This window comes from Suncus etruscus, chromosome 3 (genome assembly GCF_024139225.1).
Source record: "Suncus etruscus isolate mSunEtr1 chromosome 3, mSunEtr1.pri.cur, whole genome shotgun sequence".
NCBI lineage: Eukaryota > Metazoa > Chordata > Mammalia > Eulipotyphla > Soricidae > Suncus > Suncus etruscus.
Window position 1 is genome coordinate 13,245,748 of NC_064850.1, and position 19,403 is coordinate 13,265,150.

Here is a 19,403-nt window from a genome sequence, read left to right on the forward strand (position 1 = left end):
ACCCAGCCCGTTTCTGACATTTCTGACCTGGTTCCTTGAAGCATGTGACTGCTGTCAGTCTCAGGACCAGGTGGAGGTTATGGCAGAGGCTTTTACACACACACACAGACACACAGACACACACACACACACATCCCTGGAAGATTAAAATATCAGGGGCCAGAGAGATAGTACAGGGGTAGGGTGTTTGTCTCGCACGTAGCTGATTCGAGCAGATGGTGGTTTGAATCCTGGCATCCCATATGGTCCCCCGTGCCTCCCAGGAGCAATTTCTGAGTGTAGAGCCAGGAGTCACCTCTGAGCGCTGCCAGGTGTGACCCAAAAAAGCAAAAAAAAAAAAAAAAATCAGGATTCATAATTTGATCAGGGATCAAGTGGCCCAATTGATAGAGCATGTACTTGGCATGTATAAGGGACTTAGTTTTTATTATTGTTGTTGTTTATTTTTTTCTTGTGTTCTTTTTTTTTTTTTTTTTTGTATATTGTTTGGTTTGGTTGGTTTGGGGCCACTCTCAGCAGTACTCAGGACTTACTTCTGGCTCTGTACTTATGGATCACTCTTGGTAGGGCTCAAATGACCCTACAGAGTGTCAAGGATCTAACCCAGGCTGGCTATGTCCAAAGGTAAGCGCCCTACCTGCTGTAATATTGCTCTGACCCCTACGGGCCTAACTTTAATCTGGACACTGCATGTCCGCTGGACAAGGTGGATGTGGCCCTTATATTTTACAAAATGTCTCAGAAGAGAGGCAGCCCCAGAGGCAGGGATGTTTCCCCAGATCCCTCCAGATTCAGAAGATATGAGAAGGCCCCTGGCTTGGTCCCAGGGCATAGGCTCTCACTGAAGCTGGATCTCTTTCCTTTATTGTAGTAAGACTTGCGTCACAGTTCCAGAAGAATGTACTTGTTAGCTTGTGAGTGTGGGCTAAGAGAACATTCACAAATATGGGCCTCTCATGATTGTGGACCCAAGTCCTTGTTTAAGCCCGGAGCTCAGAGAGCTCACACAGAGTCAGCACTAAGAGTTCCAGCACATTTTAAATTTTCTTTTCTGAGAGGCATGTTCTTGGGTCACACGTAGGCATGCTCAGGGCTTATTCCTGGCTCTGTGCTTAGAGGTCACTCCTGGTGGTGCTCAGGGGCATCCTATGAGCAATGCATACACAGGGATCAAACCCAGAGTAGCCACATGCAAGGCAAGCAGCTACCTGCCATTCTATCTTTCCGGCTCTTTGAACAGTTTCTCAACTCAATTCTCCAGCTTTCTGGCCAGCACACAGCTCCCACTCTTTCCTCTACACCCCAATTCATGGTCAGTCTTGCTGAACTTTACAACAGGCAAATCTAATTAATTCTGCTTGCTTGGACAAATGACCTACTTTAGTAGACTTTGCTCCAAATAGCTTTTTGACCATTTTCCAAAAAAAAAAAAATCCAGTCTTTTCCAGAGTGATTGCATGATTACAGTTTTATTTACTAGCAAGTCTCTAAGCCTCTCTGTGCATCCCTGAATCCCTGATTTCTCCTGAAGATGGTGCTTGCTGAGGGGACCTTGCACTGGAACAGAAAGGTGAGCTGCTGATTGGCACTGGAAACATTTTTTTGTCTGTTTTTTTGGACCACACCAGTGGTGCTCAGGGGTTACTTCTGGCTGTATACTCAGGAATCGCTCCTGGCAGGATTGGGGGACCATATCAAATGCCGGGAATCGAACCCATGTCCGTCCTGTGTCATCCACGTGCAAGGCAAACGCCCTACTGCTGTGCTTACTATCTCTCCATCCCTTACACTGGAAACATTTCTGTCCATGTGCCTCCTTCCCAGCAGGGCAGATGGAAATTGCTCTGGAAGTCATTCATCCTAATGGCAAAGAAGGTTTCCCAGCCTCTCACATGACCCCTCTGAACCTCAGTTTTCTTGTTTGTTAACAGAGCTTTGAGGCTCAAAAGGGACATATCATAAAGTCTTAGCTCACTGACTGGTGTCTCTCAAATGCTCCATAATCCTTGTAATATCATTGAAATCTCCCTTAAAGCCATTCCTTGCCACCCTAGTGCTTATCTGTTTTTTGGGGGGTTTGGGTGGGCCACACTTGGTGACACTCAGAGGTTACTCCTGGCTATGTGCTCAGAAATCACCCCTGGCTTGGGGACCATATGGGATGCCTGGGGATCAAACAGCCTCGTCCTAGGTTAGAGAGAGCAAGGCAAACACCCTACCTACCACTTGAGCTACCGCTCTAGCCCCTGCCAGTGCCTATCTGGAAACAGACCACGCATGATTATTTGGATATCTCCACTTAGTACACATGTTCTAAGACTAGAAGTTGGGGAATAATAATAGTTTTACAGGCTGGAGTGAAAGTTTTGCAATGCAAGAGTCCCAGGTTCCAGGCTCAGCACTGCATGTTTCCTCACGCACCACCAGGCATAACTCTTCCTGCCCCCCTCCAGAGAGCAGAAACCACCACTTGCCCCCCCCACCGCAACTCTCAGAGCTCTGCTGCCTTCTCCACGTTCAAGTCCCAGGCCCTTGGCTCAGGAGCCTGGTTCCCGTGGAGCGTGTTTGGGCAGTAGAACAGAAGCCAGGGCCAGTGTTTGCTTTGGAACAGAGAAGGAACAAGGACTCTGTCTGGAGCCACTCACCCCTTCAAAGAAAGGTAGCATCTGTTTCCCGTACAGAGTGGAAGTCTCTTTCCAGACCAGTCTAGCCCAGCTTCTGTGGGGGGATAAGGGTGGATAGGGGTGATAGGATCAGGCTCCATCCACTACACCCAGGCCTAAATCTTGAACATGAGGGGCCTGGAGAGATAGCGCAGCGGTAGGGCGTTTGCTTTAGAGGCAGGATGGTGGTTTGAATCTCGGCATCCCATATGGTCCCCTGAGCCTGCCAGGAGCGATTTCTGAGTGTAGAGCCAGGAGTAACCTGGTTACTGATGCACAAACAAAAAAAATCGTGAACATGAACTTGAATTTCTTCTAAGTTGCAAAGATTAGGTTTAAAATCATTCCCTAGAAACTCCTGTGCTTCCTTTTTTCTCTGATGGGTTGTGGGGTACCAGGGAGGGTAAGGGGGTCAGGTTGAGGGACATCTCGGTAGGAAAGATGTTTAGGAGAGCAAGTCTGAGTCAAAAGATCTGGAGAAAACTGCTAGAGGCCTGGTGAAATAGCTAAAGTTCCTGTCCCTCATGATACGATTCCAGACATTGCTTTAGCCTGACTGGCTGCAGAAACCTGTGCACAGAACCAGGCCTCTGGCACGTCCCCTCACTAGCTAGGGAGAGGGGCTCTTCCATAGGGTTCTTCTCCCTACTGAGAATTATTTCTGGCATTGCTCCCATTTCATTAAACTCTCCCATAAAGAAAAGGGGCCAGGGGCTGGAGAGTTAGCATGGAGATAAGGCATTGGCCTTGTACGCAGAAGGACGGTGGTTTCGAATCCCAGCATCCCAAATGGTCCCCTGAGCTTGCCAGGAGCGATTTCTGAGTGTAGAGCCAGGAGTAACCCCTGAGCGTTGCCGGGTGTGACCCCAAAACAAAAACAAACAAACAAAAAAACAAACAAAAGGAAAGGGGCCAGGGGCCGGAGCGATTGCACAGGGCATTTGCCTTGCATGCAGCTGATTCAGGATAGATCTGGGTTCGATCCCCTGCGTGATATGGTCCCCAAGCCAGGAGCAATTTCTGAACTCATAGCCAGGTGTAACCCCTGAATGTCACCAGGTGTGGCCCCCAAACAAACAAACATACAAAGAAGCTGGAGAGATTACAGCTGGGAGTTTGCTTTATATGCAATTGACCCATATGGTCCCCCAAATTGTCCCATGTGGTCCCCCAAGCCTGCCAGTGGAGATTTTTGAGCACAAAGTCAGTAATAACCCCTGAACACTACCGCCCTCCACCCCCAAAAAAAACTACCAAAAATAAATAAAAGAAAAGAAAGGCAGGGAACAAGGAAGTAGCTCAAAGGGCTGAGCACAGGTTTCCCAGGCAAGAGGCTGGGATTTGATCCCCATAAATGGTCCCTGAGCATGGGCAGGATGGCCCCCACTGAGCACAAGGCCTAAAATTGTTTCTGAGCATCACTAAATGTGGTCCAAATTATCTCAAACCAGTAGCAAACAAGAAGTGACTTAAAGGGCTGAGTGCAGGCTTCGCACACAGGAGCTCTGGGTTTAGAACCTGGTACCCGATGGCTCCCCCAGCGTTATCAAGGAGTGATCCAAGCACTGATCCAAGGGCAACAACCCTCGCATTAATTTGGATATGGTCCCCCAAACCAAACAAGCCAAAAGCCCCTCAAAACGTCCCCCTCCAGTTCAGAATTTTAAATTTATTTTTATTATATTTGGTGTTAGAGTCAAGGCACGGTTTGACGTTTGTTCGGGTTCAGTTACTTGACCAGTACCGATGCCCCAGAAGTTTCCTTTCTGCCACTTGGCATAAAGGGAAAAGCTCATGGTAAAATAAGCAGATGGGCTTCCTCCTTCTCCCTCTCCCAAGGCCTCAGTTTCCCGGCTCTGGAAGGAGGCCAATGGGTAGCTATGGTGTAGGGAAAGTGGATTTACCATACCTTGTTGCAAAATAAATGTGAAGTCAGTGGCTGTCAGTACCGCATCTCTCAACAGCCCCCAAATTACTGCCCTAGGCTTTCCAGGGCAGAAACTGAGCAGTGTGGAAAGACAGAACTCATAATATCTGCTACTTAAGAAGGCGGTGGTGTGCCTGATTCCCTAGGAATGACTGACCTCACTGCCAAACCGCAGCGGCCCATGGGAAGGTTGGCTCAGAGCTTTTCTCCCCGACCTGCTTGGAAATAGCCATTCTCTCTCACATGGCACAATCAGGGGCTCAAATCTTCTTCTTTTTTTGTGGGGGACACACCCGATGGCACTCAGGGGTTACTCCTGGCTCTGCACTCAGAAACGGCCCCTGGCAGGCTCAGGGGACCATATGAGATGCCGGGAATTGAACCCGAGTTTCTCCTGGGTCAGCTGCATGCAAAGCAAATGACCTACCACTGTGCTATCTCTCTGGCCCCAGAGGTCAAATCTTCTGATGGTCACCATTGGTGTGTGAAGCACACATAGAGCAGCGGAAGGTGCTCCAGCAGCCTGGGGTAGCATGAGGACCGAGAATATGAGACAGTTTAGAAACCAGAGAGATCAGGTGACGGCGGAGTTTCCTGAGAAGCTGCTGTTCTTCAAAAGAGGTGGGCAGGAAGAAACTACGCCTTTGCTTTGTATGTGGCTTCCCCGAGTTCAATCCTCAGAATCCCATTTAGTCCCCTTAGCACCGCTAGAAATGACCCTTAAGCAGAGCAAGGAGTAACCCCTGAGCACTGCCAGGTATGCCCCCAAACCAACAATAACAAAAATCCCTCTCAGGAAAGAAGAAAAATATGTGCCATAGGGTCAGTCAGGGAAGAACACTAGGGTGGAGGGCAGAAAAGAAAAGGGGGGAATGGTGGTGGGAAATGTGCACTGGTGAAGGGTCAGGACGTTGTAGGACACTGGACATTGGATGACTGAAACTCGGTCATAAATAACTTTGTCACTGTATCTCACGGAGATTCAATTAAAAATTATTTAAAGAATAATATGGCCCTGCCTTTTTCATAGAACCGTGAGACATGGATTACTTTATATTTATATTTTACTACATATTCCTGCATTTTTCTATAAAACTAAGAAGAAAAGAATAAAGAAAAGCTGGGGCTTCGGGGCCAAGTGGTCTTGGATGCATTGGCGAGGAGATAAATAAGGACAGAACTAAATATCCAAGCCAAAGTCAACAATAATAGAATCAAGAACATATCCTTTAACAATCTAAACTCAAAGGGACCTGTTGTGCTGGCAGGCCAGGGGGCAAAGGGTGATGGGAATGGATGAACTCTGGGGCCATTGGTGGAGTGAGGTTGACATTGATAGAGGGAAGAGCCCTACTCATTGTATATCTGAAATTCAACTTTGAAGGACTCTGTAGATCACAATTGTTTCAATAAAATAAAATAATAATATGGGAAAAGAACACCTTTCAATTTTTCTCTTTCTAGTCTATTATATTAAAAATAATTGCAGTGGGGCAGAGAAACAATATGGTGAATAGAGAGATTGTTCACCTGGCACTCAGCCAACCTAGGCTCGATCACAGGAACTACATATTATTCCCCAAGTGACTCCTGAGTACAGAGTGAGGAGGAACTCCTGAGCACTGCTGGGTATGGCCCCCACCCCCCAAATAAATAAATAAACAAGCTGTAGAGTGGGCTAGGGAGAGTGCCCAATGGTCAGGGCTGCATGCCTGGCATACGTCAGAACTAAAGTTTAAACCTTGGCATCTCCTGCAGCCCCGAGCACTGTCAGGAGTTAGAACTGCCAACTGAGCAGCGCCATATTGCTGTCCTGAGTATAGAACCCCTAATCTCCTGAGCACTGCTTGGGAGGTCAGCCCCCCCCCCAAAAAAAAACTCCTTCAGGGCAGCCCTCAGTTATTTTTATTTAATTTCCTCAACAACTGCACTAGATAGAGAATGAGAGACATCAGACACAATTTTCTTTTTGACAGCAAATTAAAGGATGAATTTAAAAAAAGAAGTAAGCATGTTAAAGAGAAGTCATGGTCATATATGTCTATGCATACATGTGTGGTGTGTGATGCTTGTGGTATATGGTCTGTGGTGTGTGTATTATGTGTTGTGCATGTGCTGGTGCGTGTCTTGTGTGTGTCACATGGTGTGTGTACAAGTTATATGTCTGTGGGGAAACTGTCAGGGGCATCTAAATAATACATCTGATGAAAACCCAGTTTTCAGTATGAAATATTCTCTACTAAAGTTTTTATACTAAATATTTCATTGAAGTTACATAATGCATATATATATATTTAGAATGTTAAACAATGATCTATCACCCTGCTTATAGCAATGTTCTAAATCTTTAAATCACTTTAAGTCATACAAATGAGACATGAGGGTTTTTTTTGGGGGGGAGGGGTTATTTTGGGGCCATACCCAGTAATGCTCAGGGCTTACTCCATGCTCTGAGCTCAGGATTCATTCCCATATGGGGGGGGGGGCATATAGAAAGCCAGGCATCTTTATTGTAATAATGCCCAGAGACAATAGAGATGAGGGCCGGAAGGACCGGCTCACAATATGAAGCTCACAAGAGTGGTGAGTGCAGTTAGGGAAATAACTTATACTAACAACTATCATGACAATCTTAATGAGTGAGAGAAGTAGAATGGCTGTCTTGAATACAGGCAGGGGTTGGGAAGAAGGGGTGGGGCATTGGTGGTGGGAATGTTGCACTGGTGAAGGGGAATGTTCTGTTTATGACTGAAACCCAATTACAATCATGCTTGTAATCATGGTGCTTAAATAAAGATTTTATAAAAAAAAAAAGAAAGAAAGAAAGAAAGAAAAGAAGGAAGGAAGGAAGGAAGGAAGGAAGGAAGGAAGGAAGGAAGGAAGGAAGGAAGGAAGGAAGGAAGGAAGGAAGGAAGGAAGGAAGGAAGGAAGGAAGGAAGGAAGGAAGGAAGGAAGGAAAAAAGAAAGCCAGACATCTAACCCAGGTTGGCCCCATGGAAGGCAAGCACTCTACACATGGTACTAACACTCCATCCCAAAGGAGACATAAAAATGCCAAATCACGTACAAAACAAAACCTTTTAAGTTTCTTTGTTCCATTGATCTCTAAAGTAAGCTCTGTAGGGATAATGACAAAACCAGTCAGATAATCTTAACTATGTTTATTTGGAAAAACGACTCACAAAACATTCATATTTGAATAGATATGCATATTTTGTTATAACATAGCTATACAATAAAACCATTATAAAATGTCCTTTTTGGTCTTCCATTCATTGTGGAAACAACTCAAGAGGAGACCTCAGAGATTTCTCTCCTTTCTGTCTGGAAGTCTGTTCCCTGAGATTTGCTTATATATAGCTGGATGTCCATGTTGTGAGTCTACATGGGCCTGCTCTCCCAACTGTCACAGCCTTTCAGTTCCTACCTCTCTGGCATTGCTAGTGCTGACTTACTAGCTTGTCACTCCCCACAGTCCCTTTGGTGGGGTCAGTGTTGCCTGCCTTGCTCTCAATCAGCACCTGGTGCACAGTAGGAGAGCAGGGTTAGCAGAGGGCCAATGTCCACTCACAAACTCACTATTTGATCTGGTTAGAAAAAGGCTGCTGTTGACTCACCTGGACTCAACAGGTAGAGAAGCAATTCTTGCAGATGCTCCTGTCTCTAAGGTACAGGGGCAGAGAGGATCCAGGCCACCCTGGGGCCATCTTGGCTGCTGTTTCTTCCAGCTGAATGGCTGCCTTTCAGATGTAGATACAGCAGGCAGGCACCTTGGCCTCCCTCAGAAGCTTTCTTTTCATTCTTGGCTCCTAAAACAAAGAGGAGGCCAAGAAAACCCAAAGGGTGAGAGTCTTAGTCAAAATAATACCTAGGCTGCCCTTAATTAAGATGAATAATTTGAACAGGCTTATATCAGACAATAGAAACATTGAGAGTTTCCACCAAAACAAAAAACTTGGCCAGATGAGTGGGGTCTTCAGAGATGTCTTTTTGAGAAGTTGGGAAGCTTCCTGCTTAGCCTGAAGGAAGGGAGAGGATGGGAGAAAGGGAAACAAATTTCTAATCTGGGCTCTACAACCATGTTAGGTTAATTCAGTAGCTATCTTTCTACCTTAAAACAAAAATGAAATACAATGGCTGCATTCAAATCAAAAGAAGAAAAACCTACGTATCCTACCATTCAAAAAGCCTTCAGAAAGTACTATGTTTAAAAAAGGATAAAAGTACTATGTGGGGGCCCGGAGAGAGAGCACAGCGGTGTTTGCCTTGCAAGCAGCCGATCCAGGACCTAAGGTGGTTGGTTTGAATCCCGGTGTCCCACATGGTCCCCCGTGCCTGCCAGGAGCTATTTCTGAGCAGACAGCCAGGAGTAACCCTGAGCAATGCTGGGTGTGGCTCAAAAACCAAAATAAATAAATAAATAAATAAATAAATAAATAAATAAATAAATAAATAAAAATAAAACCCAACTATGAATAACTTTGTGTATCACAATGGTTTAAATTATAAAAAGCAAAATAAATAAATATATGTGACAACATACTTCACATATGAAATATGTTTCATAGAGAAATATAACAAGACCCATCAATAGGAACCCTTAATTTATCTACATAATGGTTAAGTAATTTATTATTGCTTTGTAATATTATGGAATTTCAGGGGATTAGACCCATCCATCAATCACGCCACCAGAGTTGTATCATCATCCACTTTCAAAATGACTTTCTACTCATTCTTCCCAATCTTTGCCAATCTTTTGATAACTATCAGATTTCATGGTCTTGCTTTATTAAGTCTTAATGTATTTTCCTTTTGTTATTCATATACTCTGTATTTGTAAAAATCTCATAAATGTCACTGACTTCCTTTAAAAAAAGTAGCATGTGACAAAAAGGAAGCAAGTACTATGTGTACTAAAGGCATTATGTGTTAGCATGCAGAGCAAGAGTACAATGGGTAGGGTTCTTGCCTTGCTTGTAGTTGACCCCGGTTCAATCCCTAGCACCACATATGGTCTCCTGATGACTGCCAGGAGTGATCACTGAACATCACCAGATTTAGATCAAAATCAAAAATTAGGCAGGCAGGTAAATAGGGAAGGCCCCTATGGCAATGAACACTTGGAAGTTATAATACCAGCTAGTCTAAAGAATATGACTAATAAGATCTTTAACTGAGCCAGAACAGATCCAGAGACTGTTGGGACCTATTCGGAGAAGCTCCAGCAGGAATGAAGACCAGGCAAGGAATGTCAGGAAAAAGAGCCATCATCAATTAATCCCAACCATTCTTCTAGACAAGCACCCTATCAAGGGACTCTTACCTAGGTAGAAAGCCCCAGGTGGGGCAGGTTGAGAAAAAAAAAAAAAACCAAACACACAAAACTACATAAACCAACTTGGAACAAATGAGATACATATATGTGCTCCTTAGGCCCATGGCACATGGTATCCACACGCACATGGTGTCCACATGCACATATGACCTGTACCATCCCTCTTCAGTCACGTACTTTCCTACTTTCATGTTGGGTTGTGTATTGAGCCCTCTCCACCTTTGGAGAAGTCTAGGCTCTCTCCCGAGTGTGTGACTCTCTCCCTGTCTTATCCTCTCCCTCCCCTTACTCAGTACCATCCAATAAAACTTGTTTTTCTTCATTGCTTGTCTTCTGAAATTCTTTTCTGTGAGGCAAGAAAGACGATGAACCTGAAAGGCCTGAGTGAGATCTAAAACTGACTTTGCTTTCCTTGCAAAAGCTGAGATCTCCCCAATCATCCTTGGGGTGACCAGAGTTGAAGGACGAGACACCATAACTGGAGTAAAGATGAATACTTTAATCTGTCTGTCAACAGTCCCCACACTGGCCAGCCAGGGTCATCTCCAGAAGGAAATGAACCCCACCCAAGGTCATGAAGAGGATTATATAGGGAAGGGATATAGGGAGGTTCTAGTTTTCTGATGAGCTACTGGCTATTGTCTAGCCGATCTTTCTACTGCTCCCTTGTGTCCTTCCCTGATAGGAAGGACTACCTACCTGGCCACTATCTTACATGGCCAGGTAGTTTGGGGGAGTGTTAATGGAAATAGGCTTGTGGAAACCTAGCATGTGGCTTACACCAAGTGTTTTTTTAATTTTTATTTATTTTTATTTTTGGGACACACCTGGCAGTGCTCAGGGGTTCCTCCTGGCTCTATGCTCAGAAATTGCTCTTGGCAGGCTCGGGAGACAATATGGGATGCTGGGATTTGAACCACCAGCCTTCTGCATGCAAGGCAAATGCCTTACCTCCATGCTACCTCTCCAGCCCCACACCAAGTGGTTCTTTCAAAATGGTGCCTGTCCTTGTTCAGAACAGAAGAGAAACTTGCCATGTGGCCTTTACAAAATGGTGTCCCCCTTATTCAGTACCTAGGACTAAGAGAGAGAGAGAGAGAGAGAGAGAGAGAGAGAGAGGAGGGAGGGAGGGAGAGAAAGAGAGAGAGGAGGGAGGGAGGGAGGGAGTCACCTGGAGACCTCCATTGGCATCAAAACAACTAACCATGGAGTGTGAAGTGACAGCATAGTAGATAGTCTGCTGGTCTTGATGCGACCAACGCAAGTTCAATCCTGACATCCCATACAGTCCTCCGAGCCCTGCCAAGAGTGTTTTCTGAGTGCAGAACTAAGGGTAACCCCTGAGCATCACAGGATGTGGCCCCCAAACAAAATCAGCCAACCAGCCAACCAAAAAACCCTCAAACAACCAAAATGTACTATGTGTGGAGACAGCTAATATAGAAGGTAAGACATTTGCATGTGGCCACTTGAGTTGCGACCCTGGCTGGTTCTCCAGCACATTAAGTCCCGGAACTTTGCCAGTAGTCATTCCTGAGCATAGAAACAGCTATTCATGAGCTCTGCCAGGTGCCCATGCATCCTCCTCAGTATCATGTTCTGCCTTTTTCCTTTTAACCTATAATGTGTGAATTTTTCCCATGTCATTATCACTGTGGGGTAGTATTTCATGGGAAGGTTATGATTAGCCAACAGTCCACCAGCAATCATGTCATGGATACCCGACCAAATGTTATCAAACATTTAGGTGCTTTCCAATTTTTAGAAGCAGCTTGTCTGCGGCTATTTCTGAAATATATACACAATTATTTTCTTGGGACTAATTCCCAGAAGCGATATTTCTCTGTGAAAGGGCATGAGAAATTCTAAGAATGTATGCAGCTGCTTTGAACAGCACATTAGTTTGAAGAACATCAACAGTTGTGATGACTACCTTATTTTTTTTTTTTTTTTTTTAGTCATTTCAGCTGTATTTTTACTGAGTGAACAGTCTAGTGACAGAGCTAGAGAGCACTATGTGGTTTACATTCGAATGAAAATGTCTGCTCCTAATTAGAGGAAGAAAGTTGGATTTTCAATCTGGACAAGCATAAAACTAATTGATTACAAGGTAAAAATAATCCATCAATTGATACTTAATATTTCATGTTCTCTTTCAATATAATTACTAATTAGTGTTGGAGAGAGAGCTCAAAGGGCTGAGACTAGGCTTTGCTTGGAGAAGGCCCAGATTTGATCCTCGGCACTTCATGATTCCCTGAGCATTGCTGGGACTTATCTTTGGGCACAATAATCCCAGAATACCACTATGGTATATTCTGTAAACAAAACAAAAAAATTATGTTGTTATTGTTTTATGCTGTTATTGGCATAACTGGCAGTGTTCAAGGCTTACTTCTGGCTCTGTGCTCAGGAGGGGCCAGAGCAATTGCATGGCAGTAGGGCATTTGCCTTGCATGTGGCTGACCTGGGATCAATATCCCAAATGGTCCCCTGAGCCTGCCAGGAGTGATTTCTGAGAGCAGAGCTAGCAGTAACTCCTGAGCACCGCTGCTGGGTGTGGCACAAAACACCCCCCAAAAAAGGAATCATTCTTGGCAGAGCTGGGGAAATATATTTGGGTGCTAGAAATGGAACCCCAGTCAGTCTCATGCAAGGCAAGTGCTTACCCACTGTAATGTCTCTCCAGCCCTGCTCACAAGACAAAAATTTAACTAATCACATTTAAATTGTGTGTATGTGTACCAGAAACTGAGACAAGGACTTATTCATGTACTAGATCACTGAGATAATTATTTAGTGTATTGAACTTGTCCCATCCACTTTTGTATTTCATGTGTTCTTCTTTGGCAGAGCAATAGTCCTTTTCAATCTCCTTTTCATTGATTGCTTTTTACTATTGAAAAAATGAAAGCCATACATTTTCTTTTGGCTGGAGTAACAAATTCACTGCCTTGCATGGGTCGAATGCAGGTTTCATTTCCATCACCCACTGTGTCCACTAAAACCCATAAGGAGTGATCCCTGAGCATAGAGCCAGGACTAGGACCTGAGAACCACTGGGTGTGGCCCCCAAACTCAAATAAATAGGCTTGGGGCCAGAACAATAGTACAGCAGGTAGGGAGGCATTTGCCTTGTAGGTGACTGACCCAGGTTCAATACCCATATGGTTTCCCTGAGCACTTCTTAGAGTAACCTCTTAGCATTGCTGAGTGGGGCTCAAAACCAAATTAACAACATTTTCTTATTTAGATTCCCATGCAGTTAGTTCTTGTTAGTGAGAACCAGTGAGTCCTCTACTGAAGAGACTTGAAATCACCTCAAAAACTTTTGAAGTTCCAGAGAGTCAGGCCATAGCCAATGCCAGTAAAATCAATTATTTGCGAGGGACTAGGGAGAAGAAGCAGTACCCAGACATGAATTATTTTGAAAACCTAGCAATGAAAAATATGCAGCAACTTGGAGAACTAAAAGCTGAAGACAGTACACACAAACCTATTGGGGGGGAGTTTGGGGACCACAGCAGTGGTGTTCAGGGCTTATTCTTGACTCTGTAATTAGAGAGTCACTTCTGCGGGCTCAAGGGACCACATAGGGTACTGGAAATTGAATTTGGGTTGACTGTGTGCAAGGCACATACTCTACCTGCTGTATTATTGCTTTGGCTCCAGTGCTTACAAATATCTTGAGAATTCTTTTAACTTAAGACTGATTTGGGCTGGAGCAATAGCACAGAGGTAAGGTGTTTGCCTTGCATGCAGCAAACCCAGGACAGACCCCGGTTGGAATTCTGGTATCCCATACAGTTTCCCAAGCTTGCCAGGAGTGACTTCTGAGTGCAGAGCCAGGAGTAACCCCTGAGCATCGCCACCGCCGGAGGGTGTGACCCAAAACCAATAAAAAAAGACAAAAAGACTGATTTGGGGTCAGAGTAATAGTCCAGCAGGCAGGGTGCTTGCCTTGTATGAAGCAACTTGGTTTCAGTACTGGGCACTTCACATGGGTCCCTGAGCATAGCCAGGAGTTTAGAGCTAGGAGTAAGCCCTAAGCAGAGGAAGAGAAGGAAGAGGAGGAGAAAAGAAAAGAGGAAGAAGAGGAGGAGGAGGAAGAGAAAATGGAGAAAGGAGAAGAGGGAGAGGAGGAAGAGAAAGGGAGGAAAAGGAGGAAGAAGAAAAAAGTTAGTAGTAGGAGGAGGTTGAGAAAGAAGAGAAAGAGGAGGAGGAGAATGCAATTTGGGTTTGGAACACACCCAGAGGTGCTCTGGTGGCTATTTCTGGTTCAGAGACCTCACTTGGAACTGCCAGCATTACTCACAACTCTGGCTTGAGGCTTCCTAGGAGGAAATTTAGAAATTTTCAGCATCAAAGTTCACAGGTAAGAGTGGGGCCCGGAGAGATAGCACAGCGGCATTTGCCTTGCAAGCAGCCGATCCAGGACCAAAGATGGTTGGTTCGAATCCCGGTGTCCCATATGGTCCCCTGTGCCTGCCAGGAGCTATTTCTGAGCAGACAGCCAGGAGTAACCCTTGAACATCGCTGGGTGTGACCCAAAAACCAAAAAGAAAAAAAAAAAAAAAGAGTGGAAAGGACCCCTCCCTGCCGAGTCCTTCAGTCCTCTCTAGACTCCTGGAGAAGCAGAACCCAGGCTCAAGATTCGTTTCTTGCCCCTCATTAAATTCCCCTGGGGTTTCAAGTCTCCCACAGTTACCTCACTGTATCCCCACCCTTCCAGCCCCTCTCATATGTTCCCCTTCTCTAGACCCACCTCCAGCAGCTGAATTTGCATCCCCACTGTGGTGGCTAAGGGACCCCTTCAATTTAACACGCCAACGGGGGGTGAGGGGGATGGAGCAATAGCACATTGCCTTGCACACAGCCGACCTGGGTTTAATTCCCAGCATCCCATTTGCCCCCCCCCCCCCCCGAGCCTGTCATGAGTGATTTCTGAACACAAAGCCAGGGGTGACCCCCCAAAAAAAAATCCAAATAAACAAACAAAAACACACCAAGCAAAACTTTAGAGCTGAGGGCTAAGTAAGAGATAGTACAGCGAGTAGGGCATTTGCCTTGCATACAGCTAGCTATGGTTTCATTCCCAGCACCCCATAAGCTCCCCTGAGCACTGCCAGGAGTAATATCTTAGTGCAGAGCTAGGAATAACTCCTAAGGATCACCAGGTATTGCCCCAAAACTAAAAAAAAAAAAAAAACAAACAAAAACCCCCAAACTTTTTAGGACTAGATGGCAAGAGTCAGGGGGTTCTGTGGGTCACACCTGTTCTGTGCTCAGGGGCCACACCTGGTGATGCCAGGATTTGAGCCAGGCTGCAGCTCTGTGCTAGGCAAATGTCTTTCCCTTTATACAATTTCTTTTTATTCTGGTTTTGGCCCACACCCGGCGATGCTCAGGGTTACTCCTGACTATGTGCTCAGAAATCGCTCCTGGCTTGGGGGACCATATGGGATGCTGGGGGATCGAACTGCGGTGTGTCCTAGGTTAGTGCATGCAAGGCAAATGCCCTACTGCTTGTGCCACCTCTCTAGCCCCTCCTTTATAAAATTTCTCCAGCATCTTTCTGGAGTAGCTTGTGGGACCATATAGGATACCGGGGATTGAACCCCAGTCAGCCTTGTGCAAAGCAAGCTCTTTACTCGCTGTACTTTCTCTCCAACCTCCACCCCAAAGCAAACTCTTAATGCCCCTCACCTGCCCCATGGATCTCATGTTTATTGGGCGAACCCAGACACCCTTTTCCTTGTTCTTCACCCCTGTCTCCATTCTGTCAGGTCCAGTCAGCTCACCTGTAGAACCCACCAAAAACTATTGTTCCCTCCCAGCCCCAAACCAGATCCTTTGCTATTTCTTACTGCAACCACCACACAATAATCTTTGTAAACCCAGGCGGGGACTGTCACTTCACTGACCAAAGTCTTCTGGTTGGCTTGTTAGATACAGTGGAAGAGACTAAACTTCACAGACCTGGGGCCTGACCTCTTCTGACCTGCTGCTCATCTAGTTGTGATTTCTTTCCTCCACCGGCCCCTACTGACGTCCTCAGGCTGTCAAGATGCCAAGTTCCTTCTAAGCTGGGGACACTCTCAGTCCCTCTCTTCGTAGTCCAGTCTTCACCCAGGGTGGTCGCCTGCATCTGGGGACTTTGAGAGGCCCCTGAAGGTGTGTGGCTACAGGACAGCAGTCAGCCCTGGGAGTGGAAAAGAGAAGATAAACAGATCACTGAAAGGTCCTCCTGCCCTCTCTTGCGCGCTACCTTGGAATTCTACCCTTAGAAACTCACTCTGAAGGAATGAGAGGAATGCAGCGCCACTTCCTCCCAAAGCCTCCCTAGCTCTCACTTGCCTTCAACCAGCCTGGAAGGTGCCCCCTCATCTCCCAGGCCTTTCCACCTCCTCCCCAAGGATGGAATCCAGCTATGGGCCTGTTTTCACACTGCCCACCCCCCTCATATATACCCCCAAGCCTCAGCCTTACTGTGAGCAACTGAAAAGAGAAGAAACAATATCTCTGGAGGGGTGCTGGGTGACTCTAAGGTCTCTTCTTTGGGGGTGGTCCAGAAACTGTTTCAAACCTGTCCTTTAACTCAAGACTTGGGGTAAGGGACAGGCAGGAGTGAGAGAGCATATCGGGGCACCCAGCCTTAGTCCAGGGAGTCTGCCCTAACCTCTCAGGGGATTTTCCTGGGCAGCAGACCACCTTCCCCACCCCACTTCCAGTCTCCCCCATGAGTCTCTGAGGAGACTTACAGACTTACCGGCACTGGGGAAGAAGCAGAGACTGGAATGCAGGGGCAGGGTTCACATGAGCATCTCTGAGGCGAGTGAGTCACTCAGCTGCACTGCCAGCCCGAACCACGCAGCCCGGCTGGCGCTGCGGGGAGCCTGGTGCCAGGCCTGGCTGGCTGCTGGAGAAATACAAAGAGGAGGCAGCACTCAGAGTTTCCATTCGCCATGAAAATCCAGGGCTTGGGAAGCATTGGGGCAGCCAAGCCAGGCTTGGCTAGGGAGTATGGGAGAGGGGGAAGCCATGGTTGATTGGGGAAGGGGGCTCCATCATGAGCCAGTGGGGTGTGGGGTAGGGCTGTGCCCTGCCTGGTTCCCTACTGCCAGCAAACCTACTAGGAGGACAGATGACAGGGGAGAAAGCAAGTGCCACAGAGCTGAGATAGTCAGGCCTAGAACCTACATGCCCCCCCACTTTTGGTTTTTGGGTCACACCTGGCAGCTCTCAGGGGCTACTCCTGGCTCTACACTCAGAAATCGCTCCTGGAAGGCTCAGGGGACCATATGGGATGCCGGGATTCGAACCACCGTCATTCTGCATGCAAGGCAAACACCCTACCTCCATGCTATCTCTCCGGCCCATCCCCTCCCTTTTTTTTAAAAAATAAATTCTTTAATTAACTCTTTTAATTAATTAAATAATAAATTCTTTAGCCACCAAGAAATAGACAGTTACAAAGTCGTTCATCACTGAGTTTCAGTTATACAAATGCCCAACACCCTTCACCAGTACATATTTCCTGCCACCAATGTCCCCAGTTTTCCTTGCACCCTCTGTGACAGACATTTTTCTTCTCTCTTTTTCTTTTTCCTTTTAGACACTGTGGTTTGCAATGTTGTTGTTGAAGGGGTAGCCTGTGTATCATTTTATCTCCTTTCAGCACTCAGTTCCTTTTTTTAGAGTGGGTGGTTTGGCCCAGCAATGCTCAAGGATTGTTTCTGGGGATGCCTTGAGGACACACATATGTAGTGCCAGAGATGGAAGGATATCACGTGCAAAACAAGTGAGTTAATCCTAGGCTACCTTTCTAGCCCCACACCCAGATGTGTCTTAAACACTGTTCTGTCTCCATTATGTAGGTGCAAAAGTAGTCCCAGTGAGCCCCTCATGTTTGATAAAAGATGGGGGGAAATGAGAATGTTTCTTTTGTTTTCCTTCCTTTTCCTTTTTTATTGGGGGGCACACCCAGCAGTGCTCAGGGGTTACTCCTGCCTCTGTGCTCAGAAATAGCACCTGGCAAGCTCGGGGGACAATATGGGATGCCAGGGATCAAACCCAGGTCCATCTCAGTCGGCCGCATGCAAGGCAAACACCCTATCACTGTGTTATTGCTCAGCTCCCCTTCCTTCTTTTTTCTTCTTCTTCCTTCCTTCCCCCTCCTTCTCTCCTTTTCTTTTCTTCCTTCTTACTGCCTCTTTATTCATTCTTCTCCTAGTGATGCTCACCACATATTCCTGGCTCTGGGTATCAAATTCTGGTTGGTTATATGTAGAGCAAATGCTCTACCTGCTGTACTATCACTCCAGCCCTTGTATGGATGCTTTCTTATTGGAGCTTAAAAGACTTTTTTTTTGGTTTTGGTTTTTGGGCTACAGCTGGTGATGCTCAGGGGTTACTCCTGGCTCTGCACTCAGAAATCACTCCTGGTAGGCTCAGGAGACCACCTGGATGCCGAGGATCAAACCCAGGTCTGTCCCGGGTCGGCAGCGTGAAAGGCAAATATCCTACCATTGTGCTATCACTCCAACTCCCAGCTTAAAAGACTGCTATCATCTGGTTAACTCAAGACCAATGATGGTTCAAATCTCGGCATCCCTCGTGCCTGCCAGGAGCAGAGCCAGGGGTAACCCCTGAGTGCCCCTGGGTGTGGCCCCAAAACCAAAAGACTTCTATCATCTGAGGTCTGACCTTTTCTGTCCAGGTCTTCTCTGTTACATATGCCTCTAGTCACCAAGACCTCCCTCCCTCCCTTCTTCCCCCACCTTGACTGATGGGAGAGGGATCATTCCTGAAGTGGCTGCAAAGTCAGAGGTAGTCTTAGGTAGCAGAAGTGACAAAGAAGAGCATAGGCCAGGCTGGAGAGAAAGCTCTGAACACAGTTTTGCATGTGGAAGGCCAAGGTTCAAGCCCTAGCACCAGAGTCCCGGAGCAGGGCCAGGTGTGGCCCCAGCACACAATGAAAGAGAAAAAAGACCAGCCCAGCTTTGGGTGTGTGTGACCTTGGGCTGGCCTTTTCGCTGGTCTCTGCCTGGGCATCCTTGTCATCACAGCAACTACCTCATAACACTGCTGTGGGATGTGGGTCTGAGACCTGGCAGGATACAATGCAGCAGTTGTTCACAAAGCATTGTTCCCCACTAGGATTCTCATCGGCGTCAGCTCCATGCTATGCTCTTAGCGCCTAGTTCCCAGCTAGGTTTTGGGTCCAACCCAGTAGCAGACATGACCGTTGAACTTGGGCTCTGTCCTGGCCTCTCTGCTTCTCTGGCTTTCTTTCTCTCTCCCTTCCCCTCCATTCCCCTGCCTTCCCTTCCTTTTCCCTTCCCGACCTGGCAATGCTCAGAGGTTACTCCTGGCTCTATACTCAGGAATTATTCCTAGTGGAATAATAGTGGAATAATAATTCCTAGTGGAGTTCATATGGAATGCCAGGGATCAAACTACATTTTACATGCAA